The 17,607-nt window shown below is 35.7% G+C and overlaps 2 protein-coding genes across 6 annotated transcripts in view; one reads left to right on the plus strand and one right to left on the minus strand.

Annotated features, from left to right (window-relative positions):
* The window catches only part of CTNNA3 (catenin alpha 3), a 1,835,081-nt gene that overhangs the window by 1,020,493 nt on the left and 796,981 nt on the right, over positions 1 to 17,607 (minus strand). The gene's annotated exons all lie outside the window — the stretch shown is intronic.
* The window catches only part of LRRTM3 (leucine rich repeat transmembrane neuronal 3), a 184,728-nt gene that overhangs the window by 3,101 nt on the left and 164,020 nt on the right, over positions 1 to 17,607 (plus strand). The gene's annotated exons all lie outside the window — the stretch shown is intronic.

A 17,607-nucleotide genomic window follows, 5' to 3' on the forward strand; every position in this document is an offset into this window, starting at 1 on the left:
TCTGAAACCCATCGCTGTAAAATCAGACTCGAGGTTTCACTGTCAATTTCTTCTAGCCTGTATGTTTCATAAATAAATAAATGAAATAACATTTAGAAGCCAGATTTCTCCACCACTCCTCAGGTTAGTTAGGGAGTTTTCAGATAAGGTTTATGAATGGGAAAGCAGCTTGCTACAGGCATGTGGTTGACAGCTTACCAGAATTTCTCTTTCCAGTTTCTTCAAAGACCCTAATGTAGTTAGCAGAATCATGAGCCCCGTCCTGTTCTGTTCAGAATTTGTCAGGCTGCCCTGTTGTGTTCCATTACATGTCCTGCACACACCAATCCCCTAATGACAGATACTTCATTCAGATATGTAAAGAGAACTCATTCCAATACATGATTTCCACCCACAGCCTCATTGAAAAGGATGACTTTGATAACACCTTAATAAATGTATAAAATAAATCTTATAGGAAAAAAGACCAACACTATGACAGTTCCCTGTTGCTTTTCTATTGCTGACATTACAGTGTCCCTGTGTTCATCTGTATTGTGAACTCATCCATCAGTACAATTCTATACAGACCCTGTTGGCAATCTGCAAGCTGCATGCATGTTTTTATGTCATTGGTGAAAGTTTATTGACTGCAGCACGAATATCATAGCCTCTGTATCTGAGTAACTTGAACCACAGTCCATTAAGGTTTTAGAAAGATATCTTTAGTTTGTTTTCTCTTTCATCCTCCAAAATGAACAGTTTTATTATAGAAGCAAATACCAGGAATTGCAACATTGAGGCTGTTTCATTTAATTTGGCTTGCCTACATCTTTAACCATGTCCCTGCTCTCTCAAAACAGAATCACTGCAGCAAAGAAGAATAAGTGAATGGCTATTTTTACTAATTTGTTTTTATTGTTTAGAGGTTTTTCATATGCTGAGAGGAAAAATCTAGGCAAGTCACCATGAAATAAAATTTTAAGGATGCCAGATTACTAAAATCATACTTTTATAAGCAATAAAGAAAAAGAAACATTTAAAGTAGATTTCTCAAGGTACTTTGATATTGATTAAATCTTACAATAGACGCCACTTCAGAAAAACATCGTAGCTACAATGTTTACCCATGAATAACTGTTGAATATACATTTATTAATGACAAAAAGTCACATATTTTCAATTGATTAATAATGCAGACACTTCCTTACAGCTTACTGAATGACTGAGCTTACTGTGATGTTTTTTACTGAAGTTGTAATTTTACATTTTTTCATAAAGTATCAGTAAATACATATTCCATCTTAAAAAGAAATTTTCTTGGCTAGCCTCATTTTTATCTGTACTAAAGATGTTTGTATTAATGAAATGCAGTCTTAAAGTGAAAAAGTCCATTTCTATTCTTTGACAGAAACTTCTGCCTTACCTGTGATGGATACCAAATATATTTAGGCACGGTATACTTATATTTTTAAATTATTGCAAATTCTCAATGCTGTGGTACTAGTAGTATATATAAAATATAGTTACTATATTGAAAAGTATTTCTAAAATTCAAAGCTACTTGACATATAAAATATAAGACTAAATGAATGACCAATATTTTGAAAGCTGGTCACTTTTTAATGACTAACTTTACTTATTAACATAGTAATAGATAAGAACCAAAATAAATCCCTTAGGTGGTAAAACACATTTTGATTTGGGACAGGAAATTCTGGGGAAAAAGTTCTTTCTTCCTCCTTACTCTTTGAAAATGAAGCTTCTCTAGTTCTCAGTATCTTCTGAGCATAGATATGTAATTCTTATAGATTACACAATAACTAGTTTACCACTGTAAATTTTAAAAAGCCAACTGGCAAACAGTCTCCTGCTCAAAAGTTGTTGCCTCACCTCCATCCCATGGAACTTTCTGGACTACATACCATAAATCTATTTGTATAAGTATTTCAAACTCATGCATATTAGAGAAATGTGATTGATACTCATTTTTCTAGTGCATATTTACATAAAATACTGGACTTCTCCCAAAGGTGACGACAGTTTAAAAAAAAAAAAAAAAAACCCAGGCTGACCTGTTGAACTACACAACAGAACACAGAATACTTTGCTTTACCAAAACAGAGAAGAAATGGAATTTAGTCTAGAAACTGCATGTGGGTTTTTTCCATTTTTATTAACCCTAGTACACATAGCGCTACCACAATATGAATAATCCTAGAGCCACAGTCTTGTAAGCAATACTTATGTAAGATATATTCCATTTAAATGAGTTTGTATTTTCCAAGGATGTTGACATTACATCTTTTCAAAGAATTTAAACCAATTTTTACTTGATTTGGTGAGTGAACTAAATAGACAGGCAATAAATTGTCTATCTATGGAGCAGCAGTGACCTCCAGTGGCGGGTTAGACTAATCACAGCTATTCACACACGTTTTAGCTTTTTATCCTGAATCCTTATGTAAACGTGGTTTACAACATATATTTTTTTGACTAGTATATCAGATTTGAATTTTATTTAGTTTGTTTCCCTGGGAAATATAATTATAATGTAATTTTTGAACGTTATACTTTTCATGTTGACTTTTTTTTAGTAATGCTGGAACAGAGGCGATAGAACTGGTACTGAGGGCCAGAAATAAGCGTCCAAAGATGCAAAGCGAGTAATAATGCAATAAGAATAGATAAGAAATATCTTAAAGTGCTTATACTCATCGATGCTGGCTAAACATTTTGATATTTTTATTAAGTGGGTTAATATTTTTCATCAGCAAGATACTAACATGTAATTTAGGTAGGAAAAACAAATTTTAATATTAAATCAAAAGAGTCAGCATCAGTTATTTACTGGTCAGTAGATATGTCAAAGGTGTCGGGGGGGGGCCTCCCCTTCTGGCTTTAGAACTCTCCAGTTTGCTGATTGTGCCAGTGACCTGTGCTTTGCCCCAGTGCTTTCTCCCCTCCCTCCCTCCCCGCTTTCAGCCAGCTGAACACTGGTTCTATTAGGCTCTCTGACAATGATGTTACAGTCTAAGAGGTGATGATTCATGGATAATGAAATTATGCTCTCCTTCTGGGGAAGGATAATGCAGAGTCAGATTCATGGATTTGGCAAGAGGTTTTTCGATGCTGTAGGTGCATGAAATATCTTTTCTTCCCTTGGCATTTACCAAAATGAGAACTCAAATAGTTTATTTAAAGTGTGGATTAGACTGCATCAGAAATCAGCATCAGGTCATGAAGCCTAAGACAAAGTGAGTTCCAGACATGGCAAATAAGAATCGAGCCATGAGAAAGAAAAAATTCAGAAACTGTGTTGCTTCATCTATTCCTTTTTGCTCTGGATTCTCATTAGAATCTAGATCTATAGCAAACCCATGGAGTTTTGCTACCCTTGTATTCTCCTAGCTACCTACACTAAAAATCAGAGGGAGCTGGGAGAAACAATGAGCACAAAAGAATATCTAGGTAAATTTGAATGACATAAGTTGTAAGAGAAATAAAATGGATGGACGTTAAATACCTTGTATCAAATAGCTCTAATGGAAAACTAATTAAAGAAATAACAACACACAGGTGAAAGTGACTGCTTTTCTAATAATAACAGCTTAGAGAATTGGACCCAAATTCTTTTAACCTCCAAAAATTGGTGATGATTTTGGATAGCTGGGCAGAATATAATAAAATACTACAGAGAAAATCTAAATAAAAATAATTCGAATCTTTTTCACTTGAGGAAAATATCACAACCATGCATGGTAGAATATGGGCCTTAGAAATTAAGAACTAAATTCAAGTTACTCTGACACTTGCTAATCAAGTCACCTCAGGTAAATTTCCTGGCTTTTCTGAACTTGAAGTTTCCGTTATGTAAAATAGATGTGTACTATTGACGGCTCATGGTTACTGGGAGGACGAAATGTAAAAACTGCTTTATAAACTCTAAAATGGCAACTGCCTCTTTGTTTCAAAAAGCACTTAATGAGATACTCAGTAGGTTTTATTGTTCTGTGTTTGGCATGAGCCAAAAAGAAATCAGTAAATTCTATGACACAGAAAGCCAAGCCCATTTGACATCATTACAAGTCTAGAACTTTGTTTTTGACCTTCTGTTTTCACATCGACACAGCTTCTTCCACCCCGTGTTATCTAAGTCTCTGATGTTTACACTGATTATCACAACGTACAACAGACACAAAGACACCGACCAGGGAACACTAAAACAAATATCCATCAAACTCACTGAAAATTCTAGTGTATTTCAAATCAGGTAATTAGAGCAAAGGCTTTCAATCAGGATGTTTACTTTTGTCCACTCCCTTTCTAGTATCCTTTTCATTCCTTGTTGACTTTACACTGGATCAATATAATGTTTATATGGCAACATGACATCATTATTGAGCAAAGAGTAATTGCACATAACATGTTACTCTGGGATTAGCACACATTCCAGGTATCGGTCGCATGATATCTGCTCTGTTTCTCCCCCTGGCCACTCTAGTGGAAGACTGCCCAAGATCCTCGGTATAGAAATTACTATGGACTTTATCAATTATAATTATTGAAAGATCACTGGATAAAAGGGCATAAAAACACAGGGACTTTCTTTTATATGTCATTGCTAATGTAAAATTACATCATTAATTCATCAAAGAATGACCAAAAGCTTCCTCCGCTTGATGTAGCTGCTTTTACCAATATGAAGTATCAGGTGTATTTTCAAAATTTTTGTAATTTAAGAAGACATAGACTGTTCCTCTCTGACAAGTGAGTTCCTGTGGCATATCTAAAGATCAGAGAGAGGATGATGGTCTTTCAAGGGGGAAAGCAGTTGTGAGTTTTACCCCACTGTGACTTCATCGGGTCATAAATAGATGTTCTTGAGTTAGAGCTCCTGAATATGTGAGGAAAATTCCAGGAACACAGAGAGAACAGTAATATCTGGGACATAATATAAGACTAAGAAAGTACAATGTATTTTACAATTATACTTTCTAACAACAGAACTTCTATAAGCAATAATAATCCATTTTATTGGGGAAAAAAGAAAAGGAGCTTCTATCTTATCCTTTTCAGCAAATGTTGTAATGATAATAACTTTATTAACAATTCTCCATGTTTTATTTTTATTTTTAAGGATTCCCACTTTTCCCTAGCAGGAATTTCCTTTATTCCTTCCTCTCACTCTTAAATTGTTGTTCTCCTTATTTGAAAGAGTCTCTAATTCCTATATCACCACAAAATGTCTTCCTTTATAAGCCAACACAATTCAGTCATTCTGCTCAAAAGAGCAGTATTCTCTCCAAAAGAAAAGTTACACACTATATTAAATATTAGGACATAAAACAAATTTAAAGCTAGCTGATACTTCTCTTTCCTCTACAATCTATAAAACACCTCTAAAGAATATTCGGATTTTCAACTGAAGAAAGAGGATATGTAGTTGAATTAGTCTGATGAAGTATTAAAGCTTACTGTTCTCCTTCTTAATTATCTAACTCCTAGAAAACAAAGTGTAGGACTTTATATACGAGAGTACTCAACTATATTTCACCAATCAGAAACACTCTTTCCAATAATCAGAATTTTGTCTTCTCAGGGGTAACGTGCCTTTTTTTTTTTGGCCTGGAGTATAAAATAACAAGGCAAATACTACATTTAACACAGGCAATTTTTGTTAAAGTTTCATCACATCAATTACATCTGTTATCCTGGGTGGAAAATACATTTTGTCAGTAACGAGAAAAGGACATCAATCAAATGTAAATCCTTATTCAGCATTCTTGGTGCTAAGGCTTATTAATGAAGTAGTAGTAGAAGGAAAATGTCGTCAGACAGTGAAGCTGTGGTATCATGAGGCTACACTACAATGAGCGGTATTCATAGCTTCACTGGGTGGGCCTCATGTAGCTAAAAGAGTGATCCTTGTCATTAACATTGATCTATGTGCTTTCTAAAAGAGAATATGCTTACCAACACAGCCTTTATATCGACTGTCTTCCTATAAGGTTCACTCATTAATCTTTGATGCAGTCGACCAGAATCTCACAAGAGCTTTAAAGAAAACTTGTAGAATATATCATGTTGATATTGAAGATGTAGAGTAGCTTTTAAAATTCTGATAAACGTATAAGATTACAACAATGAAAACTCTCTAAGTTACAACAGTGAAAATAGTTATAACAGTGAAAACTCTAGAAAGTTTATCACAGTGAAAACTCTCCAAGAAGTTTAAAACTAACTCAGTACTTTAAGATCAGTGTTGGCATATAGTTATCAATTTATGAAAGGGATTTTGCCCAACGTATACAAAATTTTAATGTGAAAGTTATAAATACTGATTTGTGTACTGCCATATATCCAACAGAGGGTTAGGTAACATCATTGAATTATGATTAAAATGGAATATTTAAATGTCTTTCTAATATGGCAGAGGACATATTACATAATTATTTTGTATTTCCACCAAGCTAGAGATGTTGTACATGCCTAGAAAAATATATATATGTTTTTCCTATAAGGTGAATATTCACATTTTATTACACACTTGTATATGTATATATTTGGGTATAATTGAGCCCTTATTATGTACCAGGAATTTGTATATATTATCTAATGATTTGATAAAAAGCCTTTTATGCCTTTCATAAACTCAGATTTCCTTAACATATATGAACACAGCCCTTTATATTGAGTCTGTCTTCCTATAAGTTTCACTCATTAATCCTATGCATTTTCACTTCTTTATAGGACTGCCCTAAAATAATTTATACACCACCCACAAAAGGCTTCTCAAAGCCAAATCATACATCCCCAGATCCCTTTAGGAAATAATTTCCAATGATTTACCATTAGAACATCCCTCTGCTAATTAAAGTCTAATCTGCCAGTATAGTGTTCCTTCTGACCTGTGGCACCCACTCCAGCCCATCTCATGTCATTCATTAAAAGTCAGCACGCATTTAGTCTGTTGGACTTTTACAGGGAGGACTAAGTAGTAAAATGTAAAAATCCACATATATTTTTATGGGCTTTACTCTGGTCACTTTTATGGTCTAACACACAGAGATGTGTGGGGTCTTTATTAGTTTACACTGAAATGCAAGAGCATTAAGCTAGATATAGATCAAAAGAAAAAGTCAAGATAGATTTCAAAATAGCCAAAAGCTTATATTATACATTTCTTAATGTTAAAAAAAAAAAATCTCAAATGATGGAGATCCTATAATTCACTTTCTTGAAAGCTAATTTACCCTCCTCCAAGTTTGCCATCAATATTCCTAAATTTAATCCTGACATTCCTTCTATTTTTCCATTTCTAATAGATTTTCGTGGTATTTTTTATTGTTGTTGTGTTTTTGTGTTGTTTTCTGGCTGCAGATCTTTTCTCAATTCTTTGAGTGCACTGCTTTGCCTGTTTTTCTAGAATTCCCCATCAAATATTGATCCTGCCAGAAAGTCACAGGGTCAGTCTCATGGTAGGAGCCATCGAACAGATGGACTAGATTTAACTCTACAGTGTAATCTTGTCAAGTCTGTGACACCTGCCTTGTGTCTTCTCAGCCTCCTGTTTCCACGTATTTTCTCTATTTAGAAGTAGTATCCGTATTGAAATTCTTCCATTCAGTAGTGCCCAGAGCTTTCTTGGTTTCTTATGCCTTACCAGATGTCTGCTCCCAGATCGAGAGCAGTATTATTATCCCTTCCAAGGGCACTCACCTTTAAATAGAGATAAAAGCCTTCAGCTAAAGGTAAGAAAGTCATATATTAAGAGCAGGCATAACCAGCCTGGTTAGGGAAAGTGCTTCTGGGGGCAAAGAACTTTGCAAAGCACTCTGGAATCATCCTGTATCGATTCTTCGGTATTTTCCTCAAATATGAGTTTGGGCCTTTCCAAAGAAGCCAGGGCAGGGTAAATAATCCATGTTTCATTCAGTAAGCTATATTTGAGAATTATTTTTTTCAGTGAATCGCAATTATACAAAGTCTTTCTCCTTAGATTTTTTTCACGCAGAGACAACTTTGTATATTAGAAAGAACTTGGACTATAGATCCAGGAAGAAATAGTTTGAATTCTGTTTCTGGGATTTTACTAACTGTGAAACCTTGAGTCTCAACATTATCAGCCTAATAAAAAAATGTGTAAAACAATGTAGTCATCATGAGATTGAAAGCAGGCAAAGAATCAGCATTTGTTAAATATTTTTCCAGGTACATTTCATATATAATTTAATACTCATAAAGATCCTATGAAGAGTCAATGAGATGATGTAGATAAAATCATTTAATACAAAGATTGGCACATAATACTTTCTCCTTCCCTTCATTAGCTCCAACTGCTAAAAAATCTCAGTACCACAATGTGCTTTAATAGTCACATTACACTACCCACTTTTATTTTGAATAACAGACTCCCGGTGGACTTTCAAGAAATAGAATCTAAGTTTCCATAAGCTCAGGGGCATCTGGGCATGTAATTAATACTGAAGAGTGATGGTGGTACGTAAAACCAGCACCCTCAGCCTCCCAGCAAAGCCCAACTACATCTCCACCTTTATTGCCATACGCTTTCCCATGCTCTACCACTGGCAGGTTCTCAAAGTAGCCTTTGAGAAAGTAGCCTTCCCTATCTCTGTGCTTTTGCTCAAGCAATTTCCTTTGTGAGAAATGCCTTTCTTCCCTCCCAAGTCCTCCTGTCAATTTCTGAGCCTTTCCATAATACAGATCCAACTCAGATTCTACTCACTCCGGATGTCTTCTTAATCTTGTCCTTTCCTCTTTTCTGGTTTTTTTGGTCGGCGGGGGGTACCTCTCACAGAGACTGCATCACAGTCTATCTTATGTTAGAGTTATTAATGGGTTTGTATCACGTTTTGAGGGAATGGATTATCTTTCTTTCTTCTTCCAATGGTGATTGATACAGTCTTTTATGCATGATAGATGTTGTTGAATTGATTCTTCTGGTCATTATTATAAAGTTATTGTTATAAAAAATCTACAGTAACTATTTCAACTCTATGGAAACCTATTTGTATCAAACTCATATATCTTTATATAGTCAATATAAACTTCTTTTAGTTTTAATTTAATATTGATTTTTCACTATGTACACTCTTCTCATTTACCATTTAACGGACTTCAAAAATTATAGTTGACCACTAAACAATGTGAGGGTTGGGGTAACAAATCCTCCCCTACAGTCAAAAATCCACATAAAATATTTTACTCCCCCAGAACTAATAGCATATTGTTGATCAGAAGACTTACTGATAATATAGTCAATTAACCCATATTTAATATGTTATATATATCTTATACTGTATTTTACTATAAAGCTAGAAAAATGAAAATATTAAGAAAATCATAAGGAAAAGAAAATAAATTTATTATTTATTACTTGAAAGTGGATAATCATAAAGGTCTTCATCCTTGACATCTTCATGTTGATTAGGCTGAGGGGGAGGAGATAGAGAAGGTTGGTCTTGCTGTCTCAGATTGGCAGAGTCGCAAGATAATTCACATCTAAGTGGACTCATGCAGTTCAAACCCATATTGTTCAAAGGTCAATCATATTCTTAGGAAAATATAGTTTTAAAAGATCATGTTTTGATTTAAATTGCTTGCATGTTGTGAATAATCTACCTATCATTTTTCCTGTGATATTTACCAAAGCTACGAACGTTCGGAGGGACATGTTAAGGGGAATAAGAGCTAAGAACAATTGAGACAAAGAAATAATATTTAAGTCTAGCTGTGAACACACCTTGATTTTTGCGGAGTCTGGGTAGTCAACTTTTGTTTAAAAGCCATATATTTGTGATCTCTCCTTGCCCACCTTCTCCTGAGAAAGGTCCTTTGCTCTTTAGCTTGGATGTCTCCTTATCTCATCCTCAGTTCTGCAAGGATTCAGCTTTAGACACATTCTGAGGCCTCTCTTCTCTTACCCACACCAAGGGAATATCCTACTCCACGACAGAAACTAGGTCTTTGACCTCTGATTATACACATTTCTAAAGTAACTACTCTACTGGAGACCTCCCACACCAGAAGCTGACAAGTGGCAATGCTCGTTTTTTTGACCCGCTAAACACTGATCACGCAGAAGGCCTGTTAGATCATACAGAACGGAAGCATCTTCCCTTTTCTGAGTTTCTCTTTTCCTCCCTTCTCTTCAGCCCCTTACTGCTTTGCACTAAATATCTTTTTCTCTTTCTCACCTCCACCTAAAATTTCTTTCAATTTTTCTCTCTCCAACTTTCACTTATAAGTCAATCTATACAACTTGGATATATACCTTCAGACTGAGTTAAAAAGAAAATACTAATAGTTTTATCTCTCATGAAAGCAATCATTAAAATAACACAGTCTAATAATTTAATTTAAAATGAAGGAAAAATTCTATTTGTATTCAACTGTTTTGTTCAGGCCTATAAATGAGGAACTAAAATTGCAGTTTAATTTTAGAAACAGAAATGACCTCCTTCCTAATATATCTTTAAGTTGCATTTTAGTTAGAATTTGCAAGGTAGGGGAGACTTACAGACCATCCCACATCCCTTTTCATGTGAAGCATTTGTTAGACTCTGGACCACGGTAACCTTTGTCATCCACAGAGTGGATTCCTTTTTGGAGCACATGTAATAAACAAATTGAAATGAAACTTCTCTTTAGTTATAAAAATTGGTAGTTACAAGGACTTTTGAGAACCTTGCAGTCCATTTTTTTAATCTTCTACATGAAATTTCAAACTAATTTCATTGTACTTGTAGCAATCTTCCAAGAACTGCAATCCTCAGGTTCTCTGTCATCCATTGTACGGTTTCACTGTGGTCACTGAATCATTTTTTACCCCTATGTCCCTCTTGCTTAAGGTACACCCAGTGGTTACTTAAATTTTTTTCAATTCTTCTTTGTTTTCTTTCTTTTTAAAGAGGAACAAGTAAAATAATTAGTTAGGCTTTGTATTTGTTTTTCCTTTCAGTACTGGAATCTGCTTGGTCCAACTCAGGTAAAGAGCCCTGGGCTCCATAGCGCATAGTTTGAAAAGATGGAAAACCATTGTTCTGAAATTTGCATTAATCTATTTTAGATTCAAAAATTCCTCAGAGGCTGAGTGTGGCGGTGGCTCATACCTATAGTCCCAGCACTTTTGGGAGGTCGAGGCAAGAAGGGTCACTTGAGACCAGTCTGGCAACATAGCAAGGCCTCATCTGTACAAAATAATGAAAAAAATTAACTGGGTGTGATGGCACATGCTTGTAGTCCTAGCTATTCAGGAAGCTGAGGTGGGAGGATTGCTTAAGCCAGGGAGGATACAGTGAGCTATGATTATATCATTGTACTCCAGCCTGAGCAACAGAGCAAGACCATGTCTCTTAAAAAAAAAAAAAATTGGATAGAGTGTCTCATGATGACTGAATAAAAGAAGCCCAGTGGTTAACTAATATATAATTAATCATAGAAGCAGGAAGTTTCTGACAAAATGTATTCAGCAGCTTTAAATATGAGACCCATAAATTATATTTTCTGAGGTCAAATTTGCACATAACTTTCTGAACTATGACTATCTCCTCATATTCAACTCAGTTTGAAGACCCAGCAGTGTGTTGAACAAAAGTAATCAATGGCTAAATTATTCCCATTTTGTTGGCTCAGTTCACAGTGGTCCACTGATTGTTTAAAAAAAAAAAAACACAAACCTATCTGATCTTCAATTTATATTTCAACTGTACCCAAGTGCAGATGCCATCTCTGGTAATATGACAAAACAGATTTAGGTTTCTAAATGTTTCTGTGTGCTCCAATAACAGCATGCAGCCTGCAGTAGCTATATTGTAGCTCAAAGTGTTGTAAAAAATGCAACTGAGTTTGCAGAAGAGTCATTTTAGAGTTAATTAAACCTTCTCCACCTGTAATTTAATAAAAAAGAGAAAGCCCAACATACTCTTAAAGACGATGAGGGAAAGGCAGTTTAAGAAATAGAAGTCCTCTGTTTATGCAGGGAGGTACTTTACAAGGCAGACAGCTACGCCACAGTAGAGAGACAATATTTCCTCAGCTGAGCCGGTTAATTAAAATGCACAGTTACAACAGACCTTCTTAGAGCCTGCAGCTGAATGACCGAAGTCTCCATTTCACTCCAGTGTCACACAGAACGTGAAGAGGCAAACATACTGCCTGAACACAATTTGACTCACTAAAATCCAGCACTATAAACAGAAAATACATTTCTCGAGTGCATTTTAAAAGACATATTATCAAGATTTATGACCTAAGGATAGAAATCATTTGCAACTAGGCACCGCCAGGGGAATATCTTAGGTTCCTCTCAAGGTAGTTTTAAGTAAAATTTACAAATAAATCTTAAGGGTAGCGTCCACTTTGAACGCAGGAATCTTCACCTCTTTCCTTTTAAATGTAAGGAATTTGAATCTGACAAACAACCTGTCTGTTGCCAGAATTTATAAGTGATGTGAACAAATCAAAGGCCACAAAAGCTATTTGTCAAATAAACTGCAGAACGCAGTATCAGTCTGCAGGGCTCATTTGCAGAACTCATGATGAGCATGGGAGGAGGGGATGCTAACAGCTGCAGCCTTGACCGCACTGCCCGTGCCAGCCAGAATTGAAGCCGCGTGAGCTGCGTGCGGCTGAAAGAGGGAGCTCACAAATGAAATTTTAGAAGACAAAAGGAAAAATGACAGAAGAGGTTCTTATATCCAAGTTTTTTCTGTATCAGTACATCAGCATATACAGATGAATACCCGAAAAACCACTTTAAGATAGATGGGTAGGCAGAGTTTTAAAGGTATTCAAATTAAGTCTGTTCATGGAAGACTAATTTTATTTCATGGTGTAGGAGGGAGATTGCAGACTTTGAGTCAACTAGACCTGAAGTTAAATAAACCTGGGGTGCAGTCTTAGTTAGCCTGGTAGCACGGCATGGCATCAGTTTCCTCATCTGTAAAATGGGAACAATACTTCATGTTCCAGCGGTGTTGTTTTGAGGATAAATTGAGATAACATATGTTAGCAGGCACAGCAGGTGCTCAATAAAAGTTAGTTTTCTTCCGTCGTTTGCTAGATATTTTCGCAATGCAACGTGTTGCTTCAAGTGGGGAAGTGGAAATTCTCACATTAAACACATAAATTGCCAAGTCTGCAATACATCAAAACTTATGAAATGTCCCTGATGCTTACCAATCATTAAATCAAACCTGAAAAGGATCTACCACCAATCTGCAAGCCTTCTATTAATATCCTTTAATGGACTTGCTGTATTAAGTATTCTTCTGTAACAATGTTCTTTAGCAACACAACAGAAAAATTCTGCTGTTAGTATTGTGGTTTTTTTCTAGTAATTCAACATAATTTCTATTTCAGAAACATTACTTGAGGAACTGGTTCCATTATCTTACAAATCTCTCTTTAAAACATTGCCATAATGTCTATCTTTCTCTCTCCCTTCGTCCCCGCCACTGTGTCCATGCATGTGTCTCTCTCTTTCCCTTTTTCTCCCTCTTCACTTTGTCATTCTCTCTTTCCTTTCTTTATCCCAAACATGGACATGTCACACCTTCCCATACTCAGCACTCACGAGAACATGCTATTGCTATTATAGTAAACCAAAATGGCCTGATAACTTAGGAACTAATACATTTCTTGTGTGAAAAAGTTTAGGCATTTGAAGAAAGAAAACACAATATCAGTATTGATGTTTTTAAAAATTACAACTGAGTCTGTGAAATGATGGCTAAATTAAGCAAAAACAAATTATTCAAAGAGTTACAAAGGAAGATTTCCAATGGGCGTTTATTGAGCACCTATTATGTGCAGGCACACATGTTGATTTTTCTTTCTTCTCAGTGCAAACAAAATATAATAGAGGGCAGGAATATCATATATTACTAGGAAAGGCACTGAATTATTTGACTGGTTTTGGAAATTTACTTCAGAAAGCATTGGATTTTCTCAAGAGACAAATTTGATACATGTCTTTCACTGGAGACATGAAAATAATTCGTTCTTTTTAAAGACTTTGAAAAGAGCAGAGACGAAAAAAGCTAGAAGAGTTTCTAAATGACACAAGATCTGTGAAATGGTGCATATTTAACACAAACCTCATAGCGCTGTTGTGTAGATTCATTAGTTAATTAGTTAGTTAATGACTTTGAAGTGTTAAATCTTATTAGATTTTTTTTTTACACTTTAACACATGTGAGAGAGAAATTACTCTTAAATTAGAAACTGACTATACCATTCAAAAACATAATCTTTTTATGGTATATCTTCAAGATGCTCTTTCCTGTTCTGAATTTTTTTCCTGAAATCCTGGGAAGCCTATCTAGACACTGATCCCAAATTATTGCCACTCACTCCCCAATTTTTTTTTTTTTTTTTTTTTTTTTTAGTATTAGCATTGGGTTCCTGTTAACACTAAGCACAGCCTTAAGAAACCCTCAGGGTATTTTATAAAACAATGTAAAGATGTTATGTGGTAATCACAGCATAAAGAATTAAACATGCTACTGAAATACAGTTTTGTACTTTTGTACAGCAGGGGAAAACAAATACAGGCATCCCTCGGAGATATTTCAGGTTGTGTTCCAGAATCTCAACATAAAGTACATATCATAATAAAACAAGTCACACAAATTTTTTGGTTTCCTAGTGAATATAGAAGCTATGTTTGTGCTCTTCTGTAGCCTAAGTGTGCAGTAGCACTTTGTCAGAAAAAATGTACTTACCTTAATTAAAAAATACTTTATTGCTAAAAAGTGCTCATGATCATCTGATGCTTTAGAGAGTCGTAATCTTCTTGCAGGTGTAGTGTCTTTCCTTAACGTTGATGGCTGCAGACAGATCAGGGTGGTGGTTGCTGAAAGCTGAGGTGGCTGTGGCAATTTCCGAAAATAAGATAACAAGAACGTCTGCTGCATCGGTTGGGTTGACTCTTTCATGAAAGATTCTCCATAGCACGTGGTGTCATTTGATAGCATTTTACGCACAGTAGAACTTCTTTCAAAATTGAAATCAGTCCTCTCAAACTCTGCCACTACTTTACTAAGTAAGTTTATAGAATATTGCAAATCATTCATTATTATTTCAACAATGTTCATAGTACCTTCACCAGGAGGAGATTTTCTCTCAAGAAACTACTTTCTTTGTTCATCCATAAGCAGCAACTCCTCATCCATTCAAGTGGGATCATGAGATTGCAGCAATTCTGTTCCATCTTCATACTCCATCTCTAATTCTAGTTCTCTTGCTATTTCCACCACATCTTCAGTTACTTCCTCCACTGAAGTCTTGAACCTCTCAAAGTTATCCATAAGGGCTGGAATCGACTTCTTCCTAACTCCTATAAGTGTTGACATTTTGACCACCTCTCATGAATCACGAATGTTCTTAGCAACATTTAGAATGGTTACTATTTCCTTAAAGATTTTCAATTTACGTTACCCAGATCCATCAAGGGAATTATTATCCAAGGCAGAAAGAGACTTATTATTGGTATTTCTTAAATAATAAGATTTGAAAGTCAAAATTATTTCTTGATTCATAGGCTGCAGAATTGATGCTTTGTTAGCAAGCATGAAAACAACATTAATCTCCTGTATATCTCCATCAGAGCTCTTGGGTGACCAGATGCATTATCAATGAGCAGTAGTATTTTGAAAGGAATATTTTTTTGAAACTAGGTCTCAACAGGAGGCTTAAAATATTCAGTAAACCATGCTTTAAACACATGTGCTACCACATGGGCTTTGCTGTTCCATTTACAAAGGACAGGCAGAGTCAATTTAGCATCATATTTAAGGGCCCTAGGATTTTCAGAATGGTAAATGAGCACTGGCTTCAACTTAAAGTCACCAGCTGCATTAGCCTCTAACAAGAGACTCAGCCTGTCGTATGGAGCTTTGAGGCCAGGCATTGACTTCTCCTCTCTAGCTATCAGGGTCCTAGATGGCATCTTTTTCCACTAGAAGATTATTTAGTGTACATTAAAGTTCTGTTGTTTAGTGTAGCCACCTTCATCAATGATCTTAGCTAGATCTTCTAAATAAATTGCTACAGCTTTTAAATCATCACTTGTCCTTCAAGTGTTGTGCTGTTTTACTTTGCACTTTTATGTTATGAAGATGGCTTCTTTCCATAAACCTCATGAACCAACCTCTGCTACCTTCACCCTTTTCTTGTGCAGCTTCCTCCCTTCTTTCAGCCTTTGTAGAACTGAAAGGAGCTAGGGCTTTCCTCTGTATTAGGCTTTGACTTAAAGGGAATATTGTGGATGGTTTGATCTTCTCTCTAGACTACTAAAAGTTTCTCCACATCAGCAATAAGTCTGCTTTGGTTTCTTATCATTCATGTGTTCACTGGAGTAGCACTTTTCATTTTCTTTAAGAGGATTTCCTTTGCATTTACAACTTGGCTAATTGTTAGGCACAAGAGGCCTAGCTTTCAACCTATTTCAGCTTTCAACATGCCTTCCTCATTCAGCTTTATCATTTTTATCTTTTGATTTCAAGTGAGAGAAATGTGACTCTCTTTTACTTGGAACACTTAGAGACCGCTGTAAGGTTATTAATGGGTAAAATTTCAACTTTGATGTGTCTCAGGGAACAAGGAGGCCCTTAGTAAGGGAGAGAAATGGAGAATGGCTGGTCAGTGAAGCAGTCAGGACATATTCATTGATTAAGTTTGTTATCTTCTATGGTTGCGGTTTGCAGGACCCCAAAACAATTACGGTAGTAACATCAAAGATCATGGATGACAGATCACCATAACGGATATAATAATGAAAATGTAAAAAATGTTGCAACAATTAACAAAATGTAACAGAGAGACATGAAATAAGCACATGCTCTTGCAAAGTGGAGCCCACAGACTTGCTTGAAGCAGGGTTGCCACAAAACTCCGGTTCGTAAAATCGTTCTGTCGTCAAAGTGCAATAAACTGCAGTATAATAAAATGACATGTGCCTGTACACTGTTAGAAAGAACTGAAATCCAACGATCGTTATCTTGTTCTTTGGAACATTTTCTCTTGCATGCTGGAGAGTTGAGAAAGGATAGCAGAAGCATAATTAAGTTAGCAATATTTTAATATGTGAGAGATGTTTGTATAAACAAAAACTTTTGGTTGACATGTAATATACACAAAGAAAGTGCATATATGGTCAATGTACAGCTCGATGAATAACTGAGCACATGCATGTTCTCTATACACAGATCAAGAAACAGAACACATCAGCAGTGCTTCAAAGCCCCCTCTAGTTCTCCCAATCAGTGTTCTCATCCTTAAGGTAACCACTACTGTTAGAATGACCAGCCATGCTCCATTTCTCTCCCTCACTGTAGGCCTCCCTATTACCTGAGACACGTCGAAGTTGAAATTTCACCCATTAATAACCCTACAGGGGTCTCTAAGTGTTCGAGCATGAGAGTCACACTTCTCTCACTTGAAATCAAAAGATAAAAATGATAAAGCTGAATGAGGAAGGCACGTTGAAAGCTGAAACAGGTTGAAAGCTAGGCCTCTTGTGCCAAACAATTAGCCAAGTTGTTAACAGATAAGCATCGGGTAGCTTTATCTGTTTGGGGACTTTACATAAATGCAATCATA

This window comes from Aotus nancymaae, unplaced genomic scaffold (genome assembly GCF_030222135.1).
Source record: "Aotus nancymaae isolate 86718 unplaced genomic scaffold, 86718_ANA_hifiasm-v0.15.2.pri h1tg000010l, whole genome shotgun sequence".
Classification (NCBI taxonomy): Eukaryota; Metazoa; Chordata; class Mammalia; order Primates; family Aotidae; genus Aotus; species Aotus nancymaae.